This window comes from Elephas maximus, chromosome 5 (assembly GCF_024166365.1).
Source record: "Elephas maximus indicus isolate mEleMax1 chromosome 5, mEleMax1 primary haplotype, whole genome shotgun sequence".
Taxonomy (NCBI): domain Eukaryota; kingdom Metazoa; phylum Chordata; class Mammalia; order Proboscidea; family Elephantidae; genus Elephas; species Elephas maximus.
Window position 1 is genome coordinate 118,232,760 of NC_064823.1, and position 18,946 is coordinate 118,251,705.

The 18,946-nt window shown below is 42.5% G+C and overlaps 1 long non-coding RNA gene across 3 annotated transcripts in view; it reads right to left on the reverse strand.

Annotated features, from left to right (window-relative positions):
- LOC126077211 (uncharacterized) overlaps window positions 1-18,946 on the reverse strand; it is a 129,970-nt gene that overhangs the window by 100,577 nt on the left and 10,447 nt on the right. For 2 of the 3 annotated variants that reach the window (XR_007517679.1, XR_007517678.1), the window contains exon 1: window positions 2,041-2,093. The exons of the other annotated variant lie outside the window; for it this stretch is intronic. This is a non-coding gene — a long non-coding RNA (uncharacterized LOC126077211). Of the gene's footprint in view, window positions 1-2,040; window positions 2,094-18,946 lie in introns of those variants that run through there. 3 annotated transcript variants of the gene reach the window in all.

Consider the following 18,946-nt stretch of genomic DNA (forward strand, 5'->3'; position numbering starts at 1 on the left):
TCATTCCCCCAATTCTCAGAGTACAAAAACCCTAGGGTCCCTGGAGGACTGGCAGCAATGGAGCTTTGGAGGCAACACCCTTGGCTTATAAACTGTGGCATGTTCCCACAGGATACCACTACCATTGGCTGGGGTGAGATCCCTCAGAGTGGTATTTTGGGCACTGGATAACAACTAAGAAGAGACAAAGAGGAGAAAAAGAGTATGGTGGACACTGAATAGTGTCTATAGTTGACATCCAAGTTGTGGGTCTCACCTTTGAGGACTCCAATAAGTATTTGTTGAGTAATTTTCAAAAGTGGGCAGAGGCATTGCCATGAAGGTGGGGGCAAGAATGGGAAATCTGAATTTCTGATGTTGTGTCTTCATTGTATCCATAAACTGGTATGCTTGATAACATCTGGATAAGATCATTACACTTTAGGCACAAGGAGGAGGGAAAGAGAAGAAAGTTCAGAACATTATGAGTATGAAGTCACAGGGTCCTGGCACTAAACAAAAAAAAATCTCTCCTTGCAGAGAGATAGCATTGGAATTGCCACTATGAGCTGTAAGTGGTATAGGGAGCAGCAACTAATAGTGAATACCAAAGCAGCAAGCAAACACAGCATGACCATGATGTCCAGAATGCTGTAGGCTTAGAAGTCTTCCTAATCCGTGATTAATCTCCTGGGAGTTTTTTTGTTTTTTTCTTCTTTCCCCAGAGAAGTGCATCTCCCATCTTATAATTAAAACCAAGAGCCAAATACATTTTATTCTATAGCCAACTTACAAAAAAGCATCTTTTCCATTAGTATGTGGACATCTGTATTTACAAAGAAAAGGAGTTCCAGATGATGACGATTTTGCTTCTGAGGAATTTAACTTCAATTCATTCATTTAACGAACATGTATTGAGCCAGGTACTGTTCTAGGTGCTGAGGACACTGCAGTGAACAAAACTCTCTTCCGGCATGGAGTTTACATTCTAGTGAAGAGAGTCAGACAATAAGCAAAGTGTTATGGGTGAATTGTGTTCCCCAAAAAGATATGCTGAAGTCCTAATCCCCAGGGCCTGTGAATGTGACCGTATTTGGAAATAGGGACCTTGCAGATGTAACCAAGTTAAATGAGGTTATACTGAATTAAGGGTGGGCCCTAAAGCCAATGACTAGTGTCCTTATAAAGAGACGGAGATTTGGAGACACACAGACACATACAGGGGGAAGATGAGCATGTGAAGACACACGCAGAAATTGGAGTGATGCAGCTGCAATCCAAGGAATGCCAAGGGTTGCTGGTAACCACCAGAAGCTAGAAAGAGGCAACGAAGAATTTTCCACTAGAGCCTTCAGAGAGACCACAGCTCTGCCAAGATGTTGATTCTGGGCTTGCCTCCAGAACCGTGAAAAAATAGAATTTGTTTTAAGCCACCAAGTTCATGGTAATTTGCTATGACAGCCCTAGGAAACCAAGACACAAAGGAAACAAGTGGAAAGTAGGTTAGAAGGTTCAAAAGGTTCTGGCGAGAAATAAAGCAGGGAAAGTGTCAGTGAGTGTGACGGCGGGGCAGGGAAGGTCTCACTGAGAAGGTGACACCTGATCAAAGATTTAAAGGAACTTAAGGAGCAAATCATGTGGATCCCAGGAGAGTTCCAGGCAGAGGGAACAACCAATGCAAGAACCCTGAAATGGGGCTGTTCCTTGAGTGCCCAAGAAACACCAAGGCCAGTATGGATGGAGGGGAGTACCGGAGGATTAAATCAGAGAGGCAGGACAAGAAGGACAGATAATAAGTGCAACAGAAAAGTTGGAGATTCATGTCCACCAGGAGGCACCATGGAAGAAAGGCCTGGCAATCTACTTCTCTAAAATAACCTATTGAAAACCCTGTACAGCAGTTCTACTTTGTAACATATGGGGTTGCCCTGATTTGGAATTAACTCAATGGCAACTACTTTGGTTTGGTCTTGGTTTTGCAGGCATTGTGTGGACTTTGCTTTGAGCAAGAAAGAAAACTACTGGTGGATTTAAGCAGAGAAGTGACTTGATTCCACTTACCTTTAAAAAGTATCATTCTGGATGCAACTGTACAGGTCCTAGATATATTCAACCTGAAGCCACACCACAAGAAAAATAAGATTATTTAAACTTGCAAAGAATTCCTACCCATCTTCCAACTCAGCTTCCATACTCCCACTGAGATTTTCAAAACTGGGCTGAGAGGTCATTTTGCAAAAATGCAAAAAACAGCATTTCTGTCATTTTAAACGTGCTACAGAGATGCACTAGTAATAATAAACAGAGATGCACAGGGTAATACAGGAATAGAATCAAGAGATGCCACACCACAAAAAATCAGGTTAGACAGGTACCCAAGCCTACAGCTTCTGGACCATAGAGTTTTGAAGTAACATGGTCTCGAGGAACATAAGAGGAGAAGAACGGAAAAAATAACAGGACTGCACCTGACCCAAATCCTAAAATTCCCAGGCCTGATGAAGGAACCAGGTATTACTGCCTCTAGACTGCATTACGCCCTATCTGCCAGAGCCTGAGCACTTATATTTGGTGGTGACCTTTGGTTCTAGAGATTTCAGGACAGTTATGATTTCATTTATGATGTCCCATTAGTCCAAAGACCATGAAATGTCCCTGAAGAATTTGCCATGAAGCTGCAAACAGGAAACATCAGGTGTCTCTGACACAGAGAGAAGAAAGAGAAGGGAAGGCTGAAGGAAGGGAGAGTCCATCAAAAGGAACCAACCTTCAGGAGTGACAAGGGTGAGAATACAGCGGAGATTCAGGCAGTGAAAGGAGATTGAGTCCTGGCTGGGACCACTAATTCTGCCTAAGGGTTGTTCCTGGGCTGGCAATCCTAATTAAATGAGATATTGCATATGGAGTACTTCACAGTGTCCAGGGACCCAAAAAGGCCAATTCCTTTCCCTCTGCCCTAAGATATCCACCGTCATCTTTTAGGAAAGCAGGAGGAGAAAAGCAGGCTCTAGACAAGTTGTAGAATACAATTCCATTTTGTTAAACATACACACTAACACACATGCACGCACTGAAGAACATCAAGAAGAATGTAAGTCAAAGGGTTTATGGTCATTATTTCTGGATGGTGGTATTATGGGTAATCTTTTTATTGTTGTTCATCTGTATTTCTTCTTTTTCCACCACAAATATGGATTACTTGTATTTTTTTAAAAGGCAGGGAAGTGGTATTATATTATAGGAAGTTTTCCAATAGAAATGGTTATCATGAAAAAGAAAGTTTCTGAAAAGTTAATGCTTTGTCATCTAAACTACATACTCCTGGACTGCCACATGCTTGGAAGTTGTTCATAAATCGTTGCTTAGATCTGTGGTCTGATTCTGGGGTTTTGGAATATATGGCCAACCAGACCGGTTTCCACATGGCATGGGGGTTAGGAATCCAAGCCTGTCTTCCACATCTCCTCAGGAAGGCATGCTATGCCTGCCCTGTTGTGTAATTATAAGCTGCAGATCTGGTGACTGGATTCTCGGAGGAGTTAGAGTGCTAGGAAAATGACTCCTTATTATCCCTGTCTAGCAGGAAGACCGAAGAAGAACTGACGCCTTTGAATTGTGGTGTGGGCGAAGAATATTGAAGATACCATGGACTGCCAAAAGACCGAACAAATCTGTCTTGGAAGAAATACAATGAGAATGTTCCTTAGAAGCAAGGATGGCGAGACTACGTCTCATATACTTTGAACATGTTATCAGAAGGGATCAATCCCTGGAGAAGGACATCATGCTTGGTAAAGTAGAGGGTCAGCAAAAAAGAGGAAGGCCCTCAGTGAGATGGATTGACACAGTGGCTGCAACAATGGGCTCCAGCATAGCAATGATTGTGGGGATAGCATAGCAGTGGGCAGTGGTTTTGTTCTGTTGTACATATGGTCGCTATAAGTTAGTACCAACTCAATGGCACCTAACAAAAACAATAGCAGGACAAAGGACTGATGGTTGTTGTCTTTTGCTTTCCATTTTCCCTATTTCTAACTGGGAGTTTTTATTGCACTTATCCTTTTTTCATTTCCATTATTATATACTGGATACTTGGGGGATGGTTAGTCATAGTTCGCCAGATCATAAAAAGCCACGTTTGAACTTGACCAAGAAGAAGAGGTATTGCCCATAAATGCTATACTTGGAGCTAGATGCAATAACTGGATGTGACATTAGATTGTTTCCCTCATTGTGAATGTGTGAGTGTGAGTTGTTTGGGTTGAATATGGGACAGTATGATAAATGAAAGTCTTCTTGCAATTGTATGCTTATATGCCAGGCAGCCAAAACATGGATTATCGTGGACTCCAATGGCAACTTATCTCATCCCTCTTCTCCTTGAAGCGTATTCTCTACCCCTGACTACATCAGACCCAGGTCAGCCAGTCATAATACCCATCCTTTGGCAACAGTGATTGGTCCAAGTGGATGGGCATATGTCCCAAAGTAAAGCAAATCAGTGTCCTTCCCTGGGATTTATATACAAACACCAAATGAAAGAAGCTCTCTCTTTAGGGTACTACGCTGAAGCTGAGAGTGGCTGTGTTCCCTGACATATGGATGGGGTCCATCTGCAGTAGAAGAGAATGAGGCCAATTCTCAAAAAGAAATCTAGACAAGCAGGGACAAGGAGTGGGTGGAGAGTGAGGAAGTCTTGGCAGCAACATGGAGTCTTTGGCTCCAGGTGCTACATCCCTGATTGCCGTGGCAATTCTGTTAGTTACTTCCATATCCTTCCCAGTTACGTCAGTCAATACATTTCCTTTTCTCCTTAAGCTGATCTAAGTTGGGTTTCCTGATGACTTTTGCAACCACAAAGATTCAAATAAATAACCAAAAACCAAAGCCATTGTCATCGAGTTGCTTCCAACTCATGGCCACCCCATGTGTTGCAGAGTAGAACTGCCTCATGGCTGTCTTGGCTGTAATCTTTATGGAAGCAGATCACCAAGCCTTTCTTCCATGGCACTGCTGGATGGGTTCATACCACCAATCTTTAGGCTGGTAGTCGAGCGCAAACCATGTGCACCACCCAGGGACATTTCAGATACAATAACTATTATCAGAGAGGCGCTGGATCTAAGCCCATGTTTCTTTGTCCTGTAAGAAGTCTGACTAGTTTATTTTTATTCAACTCCATGTTGATCTATAGTTTCCTGTTCTAAGTTGCCCTTCAATTGGTGTCAAAAGGCCTCAGGATGGCAATGAGGCATCAAATAAAGAATGTAAATATTTTGTCATCAGGCCAGCCATTTAAACAGCAATTCTCACAGCAACAATTGTTGTTAAGATAGGCTCATGCTTCTCCTGTGGAATTTCCTGGCAACTGAACATAAATAAATCAGCCATGGGGAGGGGGCCCATGGCATCACGGGACTCCTGGGGTGTGGAGGATGTTCTCCTCCGGCTCAGGGAACAGCATTTCCTGCATTACCTCAAAGACCCCAGCACCTGAGGGGAGTGCTACCTTGACAAATATGCAGAGTGTAGTCTCGCACCATAGAAATTACAGAAGAGGCTAAAAACAGAAGCACGCACTGCATAATCTCTAACCCCAGGGGACAACAGAAACAGAGAACTGCTGTGTCAATCTCATTTCCTTGTTAGGCGCGTTATCATAGCGCGGGCCTTTCGTTCGGAACGCCACACTTCACTAACATTGACCCAGCACCCACTTCTGAAATACTGAATTCCATAGCAATTTTATTTTTTGCTTTTGATCTTTACTGTTTTGCTCATTTATCCATAAACATGAGCTGCCGAGCCGAGTTTAAATCACATAGCTAAGGTTAAAACCTGAGGCCATCCAGATAGGGCTAAGCTGGTAGCCCAGAGAGGCCCTTGTTGAAGTGAGTAATAATAGTACCTCTACCTTTGGATACCAGCATGTAAGATTATTTCCTGATGATCCATGCCTTGATTTATCTTCATGTCCTGGTTTAAGAGGACGGGAGATTTATATGACGTAGGGATCTTCCTGGGTGTGGATGGTAACAGGCACTCTCATAATGTGAATTTTATACATCCTCCTCTTCTGTCAAAACACTCTCTTGCAGAAGAGTTCTGTGAAGGGGAATTGCTAGCACCACTCTCTAAAGCAGTACTTTGTATCACTTGACTAATTTTAAAAGTAGCTCAATCAACCAATTTTGGCAACTGAGCTATTTCCTGAAATCCAGAATAGTGAGACAGGGACAAAACAGGAGACTGTTGAAAACAAGTCACAGTGCAGTAAGGGTGTCTTCCATTTACTGTAACATTATCAGTCAGGAGGGAAGAGAGAGAAAGGGGTGCACCTAAGAAGGCACTCAGCTAGGTATTACCCTGGGCCTGCTAACTGATGCTGAGCACAGGTCTGGGGTGCCTGCAAAGGTGGTCTCCTTTGATCTGCACACCCAGCAGATGAGTGAGTTGAGTGGGGTTAGCCCAGTTTTACAATTGAGGAAAACAGAACTCAGAGCACCCTAATTGCCCAGGGTCACACAACTTGCTTAGGATCTCAAAGCCAATAAGCGGTGGAGCCTAACACTAAGGGCCAATGTTATCCAAGGTCTGTGCTGTTCACACAGCTTGGAGAGAGGCCGGCAGAAGAGTCTAAACTTCAAAGACCCCTCTCATGGGGAGTTACTCATTTTGGACTAAGATATACACAGGCGATATAGTTGTATTTTCTAAAGATGATGACAGGAGTCCATAATTAGCACAAAAGGTTAAGCACTATACTACTAGCCAAAAGGTTGGCAGTTTGAACCCACCCAGAGGCGCCTCAGAAAACAGGCCTGGCAATCTGCTTCTCAAAGATCACAGCCCTTGAAAACCCTGTGGAGCACAGTTCTTTCCACACATGCGGTCACCAAGAGTCAGAATCAACTTGACAACAACTAACAACAATGATAATGACAATAGAATTCTCGCCTTTGAGGCGGGAGACCTGGGTTCAATTCCTGGCCAATGCACCTCAAGCAAAGGGACCACTTGTGTGTCAGTGGAGTCTTGTGTGTTGCTGTGATGCTGAACAGGTTTCAGTGGCGCTTTCAGACTAAAACAGACTAGGAAGAAAGGCCTGGTGATCTACTTCTGAAAATGAAAGCCCTGTGGATCACAATACTCCTATCCCGTTGTGCGTGGGATCATCATGAGTTGGAGGTTGACTTGACAGCAGCTAACAGTAACAATAATGATAATAACAATGGTAAGAATCAATCTTTATCTAGCGTACTGTGTGTGTCAGGCACTATTTATGTGCCACGTATTAATTCCCTTAAGCCTCAGAACAATTCTGCCAAGTGGGCACTATTATTATCCCTATTTTACAGATGAGGAAGCCAAGACATTGAGGGTTAAGTGACTGGCACAAGAACACACAGCTGATAAGTGAAAGAGCCAACATAAAACCCAAATGAAGTGGCTGCTGAGCTCATGCTCTTAGCCTCTATGCTCTCCTGCTTCTCAGACACATGTATAATGGATGGTAGCCCAGTGCATCAGTGTAATTTTAGATGGTGCCACTTCTATTCAGAACACACTCATGCTGCCCTCTTACTGGCGAAACATGAGACGCTTGGGACATGGGACTGTTTACACGTTTCTACCAAAGAAAAAACAGGATCTCCCCCAACTTAATTCCACAGAAAAACAAATTTATACTTCAACCAGATCTGAGTTCTTGGAAAATCTGGAACACCTAGGATGGTTTCCACAGGCTGAAACCACACGCTCCCATAGGATTGAGGGGGGCTCCCCAAGCAGGAGTAACTGATGGCACCCGCGGATCTGTCCTGAGCTTCTGAATTGTGGCTAACCTTCTTTGGGAAGCCTGGAGTCTCACTTGAAAAAACAAAAACACAACAAACATCTAGGCCTTTTTTTTTTTTTAAAGTGAAAGTAACCTAAGTAACAGCTGTTGTCATGCATATTACAGAAAATACTTGCTTTGCAGAGCGGAGTCTGTCTCGAGCTCATCAAGTCATTGTTTGTGCAGGTGTATCTGTCCGTGAACAAACAAGTCCAGATCAATCCTCCTAAATTTCACCAAGTAGAAAAGAGAGACAGCAAAGCATAAAATCATCTGACTGTCATTTCTGGCATACAAGAACACATCAAGATTGCCTTCTTTTGTCCTTTCATTTTTTTCCTTGCGATTCTGAAGGCTTTCTTTCTCGATTTAAGGAACACTTTTATCCTCCAGATATGGCTTTTTACTAAAGGTTGAAAGGGGAGCTATTAGTTCACTCACTCTCAAAGATCAGTCACAGCAGCTGCTTTTGTCCATCCAGTGTCCCCTAGGGACTCATTGCTCCCCCGTATGCAATTCTGGTAGGCTAGCCCACAACAGGACCCTCTCACCCAGGCAACAACAATTCGTCCAAGTATGGCATGTGGCAGCTGTCTTTCTGCTACGGATTTTAAGCTGGGGCTGCTAGAGGCCATCTTTCCTGCCACATGGAGAGATCAGTCAGGGCAAATGGAGAGAGAAACTTCTGGAATCAGCAAACACCCGTTTCTGACCCTGAGCACTCTAATTCCTGCAGTCCCTTCTTCATTTCTGGGAGATATTTTAGCTTCCTTCCTAGTAGAATGAGCCAATAAATTTCCCTTTGTGCTTAATCTGGTTTTAGTTGGACTTCTGTCTCTTGCAACCAAAAAAGCCATAATACAAAAGACTAAAGGTTTAAATCCCTGCCATGACCTCTCACAGAAAATACCTCCCTGAGCTCAGTGTATTTCCCTCTCTTAAAAAAGTCTTTTTTTTTAAATACCCAATAAACCTGTCATTTTGCTAGCCCAATCCTCTTCTGAATTAAATCCGTTGCTTTCTTTTTCTAACCATCCATCATTCCTCACTTTGCCTCAACTTCAGGCAGATACAACTGCTGTCTGATATAACTTAGTCTGTCTTTGGAGAGACAGGGAGATACTCATAGACATCAAAATGCTCTGGCATACCGATGTGTACTGGACTTCCAAGTGGTCACCTTGATACTATGATGTGTTTACTCTAGTGACATCCCTATATGTTCAAGCAGTGGCTCTCAATATAGCTTATATTAGAATAACCATCAATGCTAAGGCCCCACCCACCTCAGGGATCCTGTTTTAATGGGTTTTGTGAGGGGCCTGGGCATCAGTTATTTTTTCAGAATTGTCTCAGGTGATTTTTTAATATTTAGGTTAGGATTGACTGGCTAAAAGCATATTTATACATATCTTTAATATTTTTTTATGTTTGATTCAGTTAGAACAACTTGTTTCCTGACCATGCTTTCAGTGGTGGTATTGGAGAGAGTGGGTGTGTTAGCCTTATCGAACTCTCCTTCAGCAGTGGTTAAGTGATATGGCTGCTAACCAAAAGGCTGGCAGTTTGAATCCACCAGCTGCTCCTTGAAAACCCTATGAGACACTTTTACGCTGCCCAGTCGGGTCGCTATGGTTTGGAATCGACTTGACGGCAATGGGTTTGGTTTTTGGTTGTTTTTCAGCATTTCTTGGAATGTGCTCAGGTTCATTAAAGCATATTGGGAATTTCCACAAGTGCAATGGGAGTGATTCAAGGCTCTTGCCCTTAACTGTCGCTTACACAATGGCCCACTGGTCTGTGGCCTAGTGGGAAGCCATTGTTTGTGTCCCAGTGTGCATATCTGTTGTGCATAAGTCATATGTCTATATATGTTAAATTATACAAGTTCTGGGAGACTTTAAAAAACCAGACATTTGACCTTACTGACATAACTCGTTCTGATTTATAGATGTTTTCATATAACCATAGGAGTCCCTGGGTGGCAAAAATGGGTAGCACAACTACTTGCCGAAAGGTTGGCAGTTTGAGCCTACCCAGAGGTACCTCAGAAGACAGGCCTGGTCATCTGCTCCCAAAAGATCTTAGCCTTACGGAGTAAGATGTATATAAACTTATATGTGACAGACTGACTTGATTTGTAAACGTTCACTTGAAGCTCAATAAAAGTTAATTAAAAAAAAAAAAAGATCTTAGCCTTGAAAACCCTATGGAGCAATTCTACTCTGCACATGGGGTCACCATGAGTCAAAACTGACTCAACAGCAAGCACCATTACCACCACAACATATACGATACACAAGAAAATATTCTTTGTACTGTCTTGGGCTTTGTGGAAGGGATTAATATAGATGCTCCTAACAGTTATGCACCCCTGCCCCCTTGCTTCAGTGACTTATGGAGAAGCAGGCTTCACAGGCCTGAGTTGCTCAACAGAAAAACAAACAGATACCTGGAGCCGAGCTAAGGAAGGTCCCCTTTTCTAACAAAGACATTCAATCAGGAATTGCCCATTGTTATAAGGTTGATATTGTTATAAGGTTGACTAGCTGTCCACTCCTTTTATTTCAGCTCCCCTATTAAAAAAATGTAAAACAGGATTGGGGCAGGGTTCTTCTGTCTTAGTTATCTAGAGCTGCTATAACAAAAACATCACAAGTGGATGATTTTAACAAACAGAAATTTATTTTCTCACAGTTTAGGAGGCTAGAAGTCCAAATTCAAAGCACTGGTTCCAGGGGTAGGCTTTCTCTCTGTCGGCTCTGGAGGAAGGTCCTTGTCTCTTCAGCTTCCTCTTCCTAGTTCCTTGGAGAACTCCATGTGCCTAGCATCAATCTTTCCCCACCTCTGCTTGCTCACCTGCTTATTTAATCTCTTTTATATCTCAAAAGAGATTGGCTCAAGCTACATCCTACACTAACCCTGCCTCATTAACATAACAAAGACAACCCATTTCCAAATAGTATTATAACCACGGGCATAGAGGTTAGCATTTACAGCACATATTTTGGGGACATAATTTAATCCATAACACCTTCTAGTGGAGCACTGTTGCTGGTGTGTGTAGCTTGCCCAAGTCAAACACAACACAAGCTTTCCTTGTGGGAGAGCAGACTCCTGGCTCTACTGGCACTTCTCTGTCTGTATATTTCCCAATAAAACTTGCCTGACATTTATACTACAGGTTTCCAGATATATATATATACCTGTGTCTCTCTGCACAACTTAAAGTATAACCCATACCATATTGGGCATGAAATGACTAAAGAGTACTGCTCCTGAGATATTCCTCCAAGTAGTGCCCAGGAAGCCTCACTGAATGCTTTCTTATATTCAACTGGTTGTTGTCATCGAGTCAATTCCAACTCACTAGAGATCTATTTTAATCAAGAAGTGATTCTTCATGTCAAAAGGGGTCTAAGATGCCATTCCCATTGCCACTGAGGTTAACTTTTGCCTTCTTGAACTGGAATGGAGTTTGATCTCATAACCCACTGTAGATTCTTCATACAGTATCTCGTGTTCAATTCCAAGACACACAGCTTTTCACATTTTAACATCTCTGAAAGCAGGACACATCTTACAATCGATGGCATGCTATACTTTAATTAGCAAAACTTTTTATTTTGTAATGGTACAAAAAATAAGAGTGCAAATAGGAAATATTTTAGATGGAAGAAAATGCAGTAGTTGTTAGATTTAAGGATGAAGAGGATAATGTTTTGAGATATTAATCTTTACTAAAAGTCAACCACATGCAAGTATATTGTCCATATTACTGTATGTTCAAAGAAATACCAGAGGAATTTCCTTCATCCCCCTATCCAGGTTGTTTTTCTGTGCACAGGGGTAACCCAGGTGACAGACACTTGGGTGGCATATTGCCATTTGGGACAAATGGATCCTCATCTAACTCTTAGGGTCAAGACTCTGAAACCGTACCTGTTGGTGTTCAAGTGGTAAAACCCCTCCTCTAACTTACTTAAGCAAAATGGAGTTTATTGAAAGGATACTGGAAACTCACAAAAACAGTGAGAAGACTGGAGAAGTAGGCTTAGAAACAGGCAAGAACCATGGCAACTTTCAGGGACAAGCAATAGGGACTACAGAGGCTATGCCAAAGCAGGAATATTGTGGGAAAAATGATCTTGCATCATTACATAAGACTCAGAGCTCTGAGAGGCAGTGTCCAATTGACCAAATTAGGTCATTCCTCCACTGTACTTGTCACAGTGAGTATAAGACACTGGTGAAAAGAGCTTCCATAACGTCCTTTTCAGCACTTTTTTTATGGGAAGACAGACTCCTGGATTTACTGTCCAAAAAAGACTGCATATGATGAAGGAAAGAAAATGCTTCCCAAACAAATGGATACTAAGTGGATGCTTGGTGTTGTTAGTTGTCTTGTTGATTTTGACTCATAGCAACCCTCCAGGACACAGCAGAACTGCCCCACAGGATTTCCTAGACTATAATCTTCACGGGAGCAGATGGCCAGGTCTTTTCTCTATCGGAGTGGCTGGTGGGTTCGAAGCACTGACCTTTCTGTTAGCAGCCAAGCACTTAACCATTGTGCCACCAGAGCCCCTACAATGGATGCTGTTGTTGTGCACTGTCAAGTCAATTGCATGCTAGGTGGGCAAAATCCAGCAAGGGTTCACAGAGTGAACGGTACAAACTTCCTTTGCAGAATTCTATCTTTAATAGTTCAGTGAAAATGCAGTGCAGAGAAAAGGGCCAGGATACCCTGCTTCTAGAACCCACTCTGACACCAAGTCTCCACATCTTGAGCACTGATCCTTGGTTTCCTCACAGGAAAAGTGAGGAATTTGGACTTCTTTTAAGGTCTGTTTTTTAAAAAAAGAAACTATGACTCTAATCATTCATCTTCGATGCTATAATGTTGGGGCTGGGATGGGGGGTAGAGGAAGACCCAGAGGTCTGAATGACCTGACAACAATAAGTTAAAGGGTCATTGTTGGTCTTTATGAAATATATGAAATTTATTACCAGCTGCTTCTTGGAGACAAAAGAGAAAAAAATAACTTCCTCTTTTGTATCCCAGGAGACAGCTCCAGAAAGTCCAGCTGCCTGGATCTTAGAGAAGTCAGTCAGAAAATTATCACAATTTTTGCCACAAAAAATATTTCTATTGGTTTTTAAAAATGGGTGCTTTATTAGCAGACCATGAAATGCTCCAGGCAACCAGGACATCAGATAGTTGCTTTCTTGGCTGAGGACAATTGGCATAGACTTAATATGTTAAATTCCTATAAGAGTTCTAATATGTGATGTTACAAAACCCCCGGTTGCTTATATTGAAGATTGTACTTCAAAGGCTTCTTTATGGAAGTCAGTCTCCCTGCGGTACTGTGGAATAAAACTTGGGCATAAACGCTAATTAACATTATGAACTGGCCATTTCCTCTTCCATGACAGTACCTTTAGAGAGGAATTAAGAAAGAGCAAAATGGGAAATTGATCTTAACAGTGGAGACTGCAAACTCTTAGAACCAAAATCACCCATACTTTGACTCTCTGTTATCACAGCTCCACAACTTTCTCTTAATGACTCTTTTCTCCTTTTTCCCTCTTGGCTTTAATTTCCAACTTCACTTTCTTTAATATCTCAGGCTCATGCTTTTGTCCATGGTGCCTCCAGCTTTATGGGAGGAATGCTCTTTTAGAAATTGGAGCAAAGAGAAGAATAGAAAATAAAAGATTAAATTTACTAAACCTGAAAAGGTGTATTGGTTACTTAGATTAAACAGGTGATTAAACCTTGAACTTGCGTTAAATTCTTCAGTGACTTACTTTGTGAGTTTGGGGAAAATTCTGTAATTCTTTGTTCTTCAGTTTTCTTCACTTTCAGGGAAATAACCCCAACATCATAATATTGGAAGGGTCAATGAACATACAAACTAATCCATTTGCAAGACTAAACTAGTCAATGACAGTCAATTCTGGTACTTTTGCTGGATCACTAGAATAGGGGTGCTCTCTTTTTACTGATGTTGACAACTGCTAGTGGCCAGATTGACACCAAAAAGGGGCAAGCCTGCCTCAGAATGAATCAATCCAAAAAAAAAAAACAAAAACAAAACTGGAGGCTGCAACAATGGGCTCAAACATAAAAATGATTGTGAGGACAGGGCAAGACCGGGCACTGTTTCATTCTGTTGTACATGGGGTCACTGAGAATTGGAACTCACTTGATGGCACCTGTCATGGATTGAATTATGTCCCCCCCAAAAATGTGTGTATCAATTTGGCTGGGCCATGATTCCCTGTATTGTGTAATTTTCCTATATGTAGTAAAATGTGATGTTAATGAGGGAAAATGGGTGGCAGTTGTGTTAGTGAGGCATGACTCAATCTACAACACTGGGTTGTGTCTCGAGGCAATCTCTTGAAGATATAAAAGAAAAAGGTGAGCAGAGAGACAGGGGACTTCACATCATCAAGAAAGCAGAGCACTTCCTTTGGACCTGAGGCTCCTGAGCTGAGATGCTCCCAGACCAAGGGAAGACTGATGCATCACAAGGACCTTCCTCAAGAACCGACAGAGAGAAAAAGCCTTCCCCTGGAGCTGGCGCCCTGAATTCAGACTTCTAGCCTACTGGACAGTAAGAAAATAAATTTCTGTTTGTTAAAGCCATCCACTTGTGGTATTTGTTATAGCAGTACTAGGTAACCAAGACATAATTTGGTACCAAGAGAGTGGAGTGCTACTCTAACAGATACCTAAATTGTGGAAGTGGTTTTAAAATTGTGAATAGATAGAAGACTCAAAAGGAAATGAGGAGAACTGTTAACACCAGAGAAGGTGCAGATGGTGAGAAATAGCAGCAGAAGACCAGCAGCAGCAGCTAACTGGCAGTAGCAAAAGCAGGAGACTGGTGCCAGATGGCGCTGGAGCCAACCCATGGAGGGAGAGAGCTGAGTGCCTTTGTGCAGAAGGCTTCCTGGTGGAGTGAAGTGCCTCTGGGCACTTATAGGTGGAGCTACCGATCTTTGGAACACTTGCCCCAGCAGGGCAGATGCAAGCTTAAGGCCTGAGGGCCAAGAGGCCAAGAAACTGGGAAGCAAGCTGAAGAGACAAGAAACACAGGAAGCTGAGCTGCCTCAGTCTCAAAAGCTATGGCCATGACCTCAGGGATTTCAAAGGGTGGAACCATAGCCTCTGGTATTTCTAAGGGTGGAGTTGCCACTCAGATGGGCTGGGAGAATGGTGCGCCTAAAGCAAAGGGAGCAGAGTTGCCGTCTCAGTGGGCCTGGAAGGTAGAGGTGAAGCCCTGAGTCGAGGGGCCTCCACTCAGAATGAAGAGATTGTGGCCAATACCTAGAGTCTGAAGGACAGGGCCATTGTGTAAATCATCCCAGAGAACAGAGGGTTCTTTTCAAAGCTTTGAGGGCTAATGTAATGTGTTCTGCTGACTTGCTTGGTGCCTGTTATCCCTTCTTTTCCTCGAGTTCCTCCCATTTGTAATGGAAATATCTAGCTCGTGCCTGTTCTGCCACTGTACGCTTGGAAGCAAATAACTTGTATTCTAGATTTCACAGATGAAGAGGAATTTTTGGATTTTGGACTTGGAGTTAAAACTGTTGCTATGATATGATGGGGCAAATATGTTTTGCACGTTGTAAGGATGTGATTTTGGGGGGATCAAAGGGTGGAATGTCCCGGATTGAATTATGTCCCCCCAAAAATGTGTGCATCAGTTTGGCTGGGCCATGATTCCCTGTATTGTGTGATTTTCTTACACTTTGTATAAGATGTTAATTATGATGTTAATGAGGGAGGATGTGTGGCAGTTGTGTTACTGAGTCAGGATGCAATCTACAACATTGGATTGTGTCTCGAGGCAATCTCTTGAGGATACAAAAGAGAGAAGCAAGCAGAAACACAGGCAGACCTCATACCTCAATGCCGGGAGCACAGCACTTCCTTTGGACCTGAGGTTCCTGAGCTGAGATGCTCCCAGACCAAAGGAAGACTGGTGCATCACAAGGACCTTCCTCCAGTGCTGACAGAGACAGAAAGCCTTTCCCTGAAGCCGGTGCCCTGAATTCGGACTTCTAGCCTACTCAACTATATGAAAATAACTTTCTCTTTGTTAAAGTCATCCACTTGTGGTATTTCTGTTATAGCAGCACTAGATAACCAAGACAGCACCTAACTACAGTGGAGAAAAATAGTAATTAGATCAAAGATGACTGTGATTTTCTACTTTAAAAGGATGTATCCATTCCAAAAAGAGCGAAGAGATGAGTAAAGGGCCTGGAAACAATCACAGGAAGGATAGAGAAAACTGTTGTGGATTTCTTTCTAAAGAGAGAATGAATGGGGAGAGAATTTAACTTCCTCTGAGTAGCCCAAGGGCCAACAAAAGCAGCAAATTTGGGTTCAGTGCAAGGAATCTTCCCTCTGTTCAGTGCTACACAAAATACAATAGGCTGTCTCTGGGGAGTGAGGTGTGAGGTAGGGGATGAAGCTCTAATAGTAAATAGGGTGATTAGGGAAAACCTCACTGAGAAAGTGATACTTGAGCAAAGACCTGAAGGAGGTAACGGAGGAAGCTATGCAGCTATCTGGTGGGCACTGGCGGTTCAATGGCAGAATTCTCCCCTTCCATGCGGGAGACCTGGGTTGGATTCTCAATGGCAGAATTCTCCCCTTCCAGCAGGAGACCCGAGTTGGATTCTCAATGGCAGAATTCTCCCCTTCCAGCAGGAGACCCGGGTTGGATTCTCAATGGCAGAATTCTCCCCTTCCATGTGGCTGACCCAGACTGGATTCTCAGCACCTCCTGCACAGCCACCACCCCTCTGTCAGTGAAGGCTTGAGTACTGCTATGATGCTGAAACAGCTTTCAGCAGAGATTCCAGATTAACAGAGAAACCTCTGGCAATCTACTCCCAAAAATCAGCCAACGTAAATCCTACGGATCACAACGTTCAATCCACAATTAATCATGGGAATGGTGCAGGACTAGGCAGCATTTCATTCCAGTGCATGGGGTTACCATGAGTCAAGTTGACTAGCCAACTTGACTGCAATTAACAGCAACAACAACATAGAGATATCTGGGGAAAGAGCATTTCAGACAGAAGGATTATTGGGAGTGAGAGTGTTAAGACAGGGTATTTCTGCCCTATTCAAGGAGACCAGTGAGACTGAAGTACAGTGAGGGAGAGGGTAGAAGGAATGAGGTAAGGGAAGAAAGGGGTGTTTACAGGTCATGAGGGTCCTTAAATTGGCAATTGTGAGAATTCTACTCTGAGGAATAGGGAAGCCAACAGAGGGCAGAGGGGAGACACGATTATATTCTAAAAGAATCACTCAGCTGCTGCTTTGAAAAGAAATCGTCTTCTTGCTACCACTCTGATCCTTACAGACCATTGCCCACAAAGCAGAATGAATCTTTTAATATAATGTAAGATGAGTCAGCAACCGCACTCCTGGATATTTATTCCCAGAGAAACAAAAACTTACGTCCATGCAAAAACCTGTACATGATTATTCATTGTAATAACCAAAAACTGGAAACAACCAGAATGTCCTACAATATGTGAATGGTTCAACAAACTGTGGCACATCCATACCATGGAACACTACTCAACAAAAAAAGGAACAAACTATTGAAACACGCAACTCAGATGGACCTCAAGGGCATTATGCTAAGTGAAAAATCTGAAAAGGTCACATATTGTATGATTCCACTTTCATAACACTCTTGAAGTGACAAAATTATACAGATGGAGAACACATTAGTGGTTGCCAGGGCTAGGGATAGTGAAGGAGAGGGGAGTGAATGTGACTAATAAAAAAGCAGCATAAAGTTCTATAGAAGAATACTGATCAAAAGAGAGAAAATGCAGAACAGAATTTGAAATTTTCATGAACTCCAGACTTTTTGGAGCCATGGAGACTGGATGAATCCCTGAAACTATTGCCCTGAGATAACATTAAAACCTTAAACCAAAAATATCCCCTGATGTCATCTTAAAACCAAACAATAGTTTAGCTTAACTAGTAAAGACTGTTTGCCTTGAGCATTACACTCTATTAGGATCCATCTATATGGGATCAAACTGACAATAGCAATTTGAAAGATTAGATAGGAAACTTAGTGGGCAGTGAGTTTATGCTAACGGGGGAGGAATAACTCAGAAAAGGAGGGTGAGAATGTTTGCACAACTCGAAGAATGTAATCAATGAAACTGAATTGTACCTGTAAAAACTGTTGAATTGGTGTATGTTTTGCAGTGCATATTTTCAACAGTAACAATTTTTTTTTTTTTAAGTAGCACAAGGAATATCTTTGTAGTGATGGAGAGATCTGTATCTTGATTGCAGTGGTGGTTATTTGATATAACCACCCCTCTTCTCACCCCTGTGGAAAAAATTTTGTTTCCATCTGCACATTCAATTCAATATTCTTTTATTCCATGTCAGTCTGAACTTTTATTACCTTGCTTAGAATATGCTGGTGGCGTAGTGGTTAAGTGCTACGGCTGCTAACCAAAGGGCCGGCAGTTCAAATGCACCAGGCGCTCCTTGGAAACTCTATGGGGCAGTTCTCCTCTGTCCTATAGGGTCGCTGTGAGTCGGAATCAACTCAACGGCACTGGGTTTGGGTTTTTTTTTTTTTTTTTTTGGTTTAGTAATTCAATGCCCTCATTGAATAAGTTAAATAAAACCTTTAACATGTGTTCATTTTTATATCTGTATGACAGTCATGATTTTACCTTTTTTTTTTTTTGAAATTATCTTTTAAGAACATAAATCTGATCATGTCATTCCCTGCCATAACCACCTCCAGTGGCTTTCCATTGCATTTAGAATAAATCCCAAACTCTTCACCCTGGTGTGCAAGGCCTTGCTTGGTCTAGCTCCTGAGGCTTGCTTCTCCAGCCTCATCCCCTCACTCCACCCTTTTCCAGGACACTATGAGCTCTTGTTTCAGCTCCTTGAGAACATCAAGCCTGTTCCTACCTTAAGGCTCTTGCACTTGTTGTCACTTAGCGTGGACTGCTCTTCTCACGGCTGGAGCTTTCTCATGAGTCAACTCTCAACTCAAATGAGCAGAGCCTCAGAGAGATCTCTGATCATTCTGCCAAAAGTTT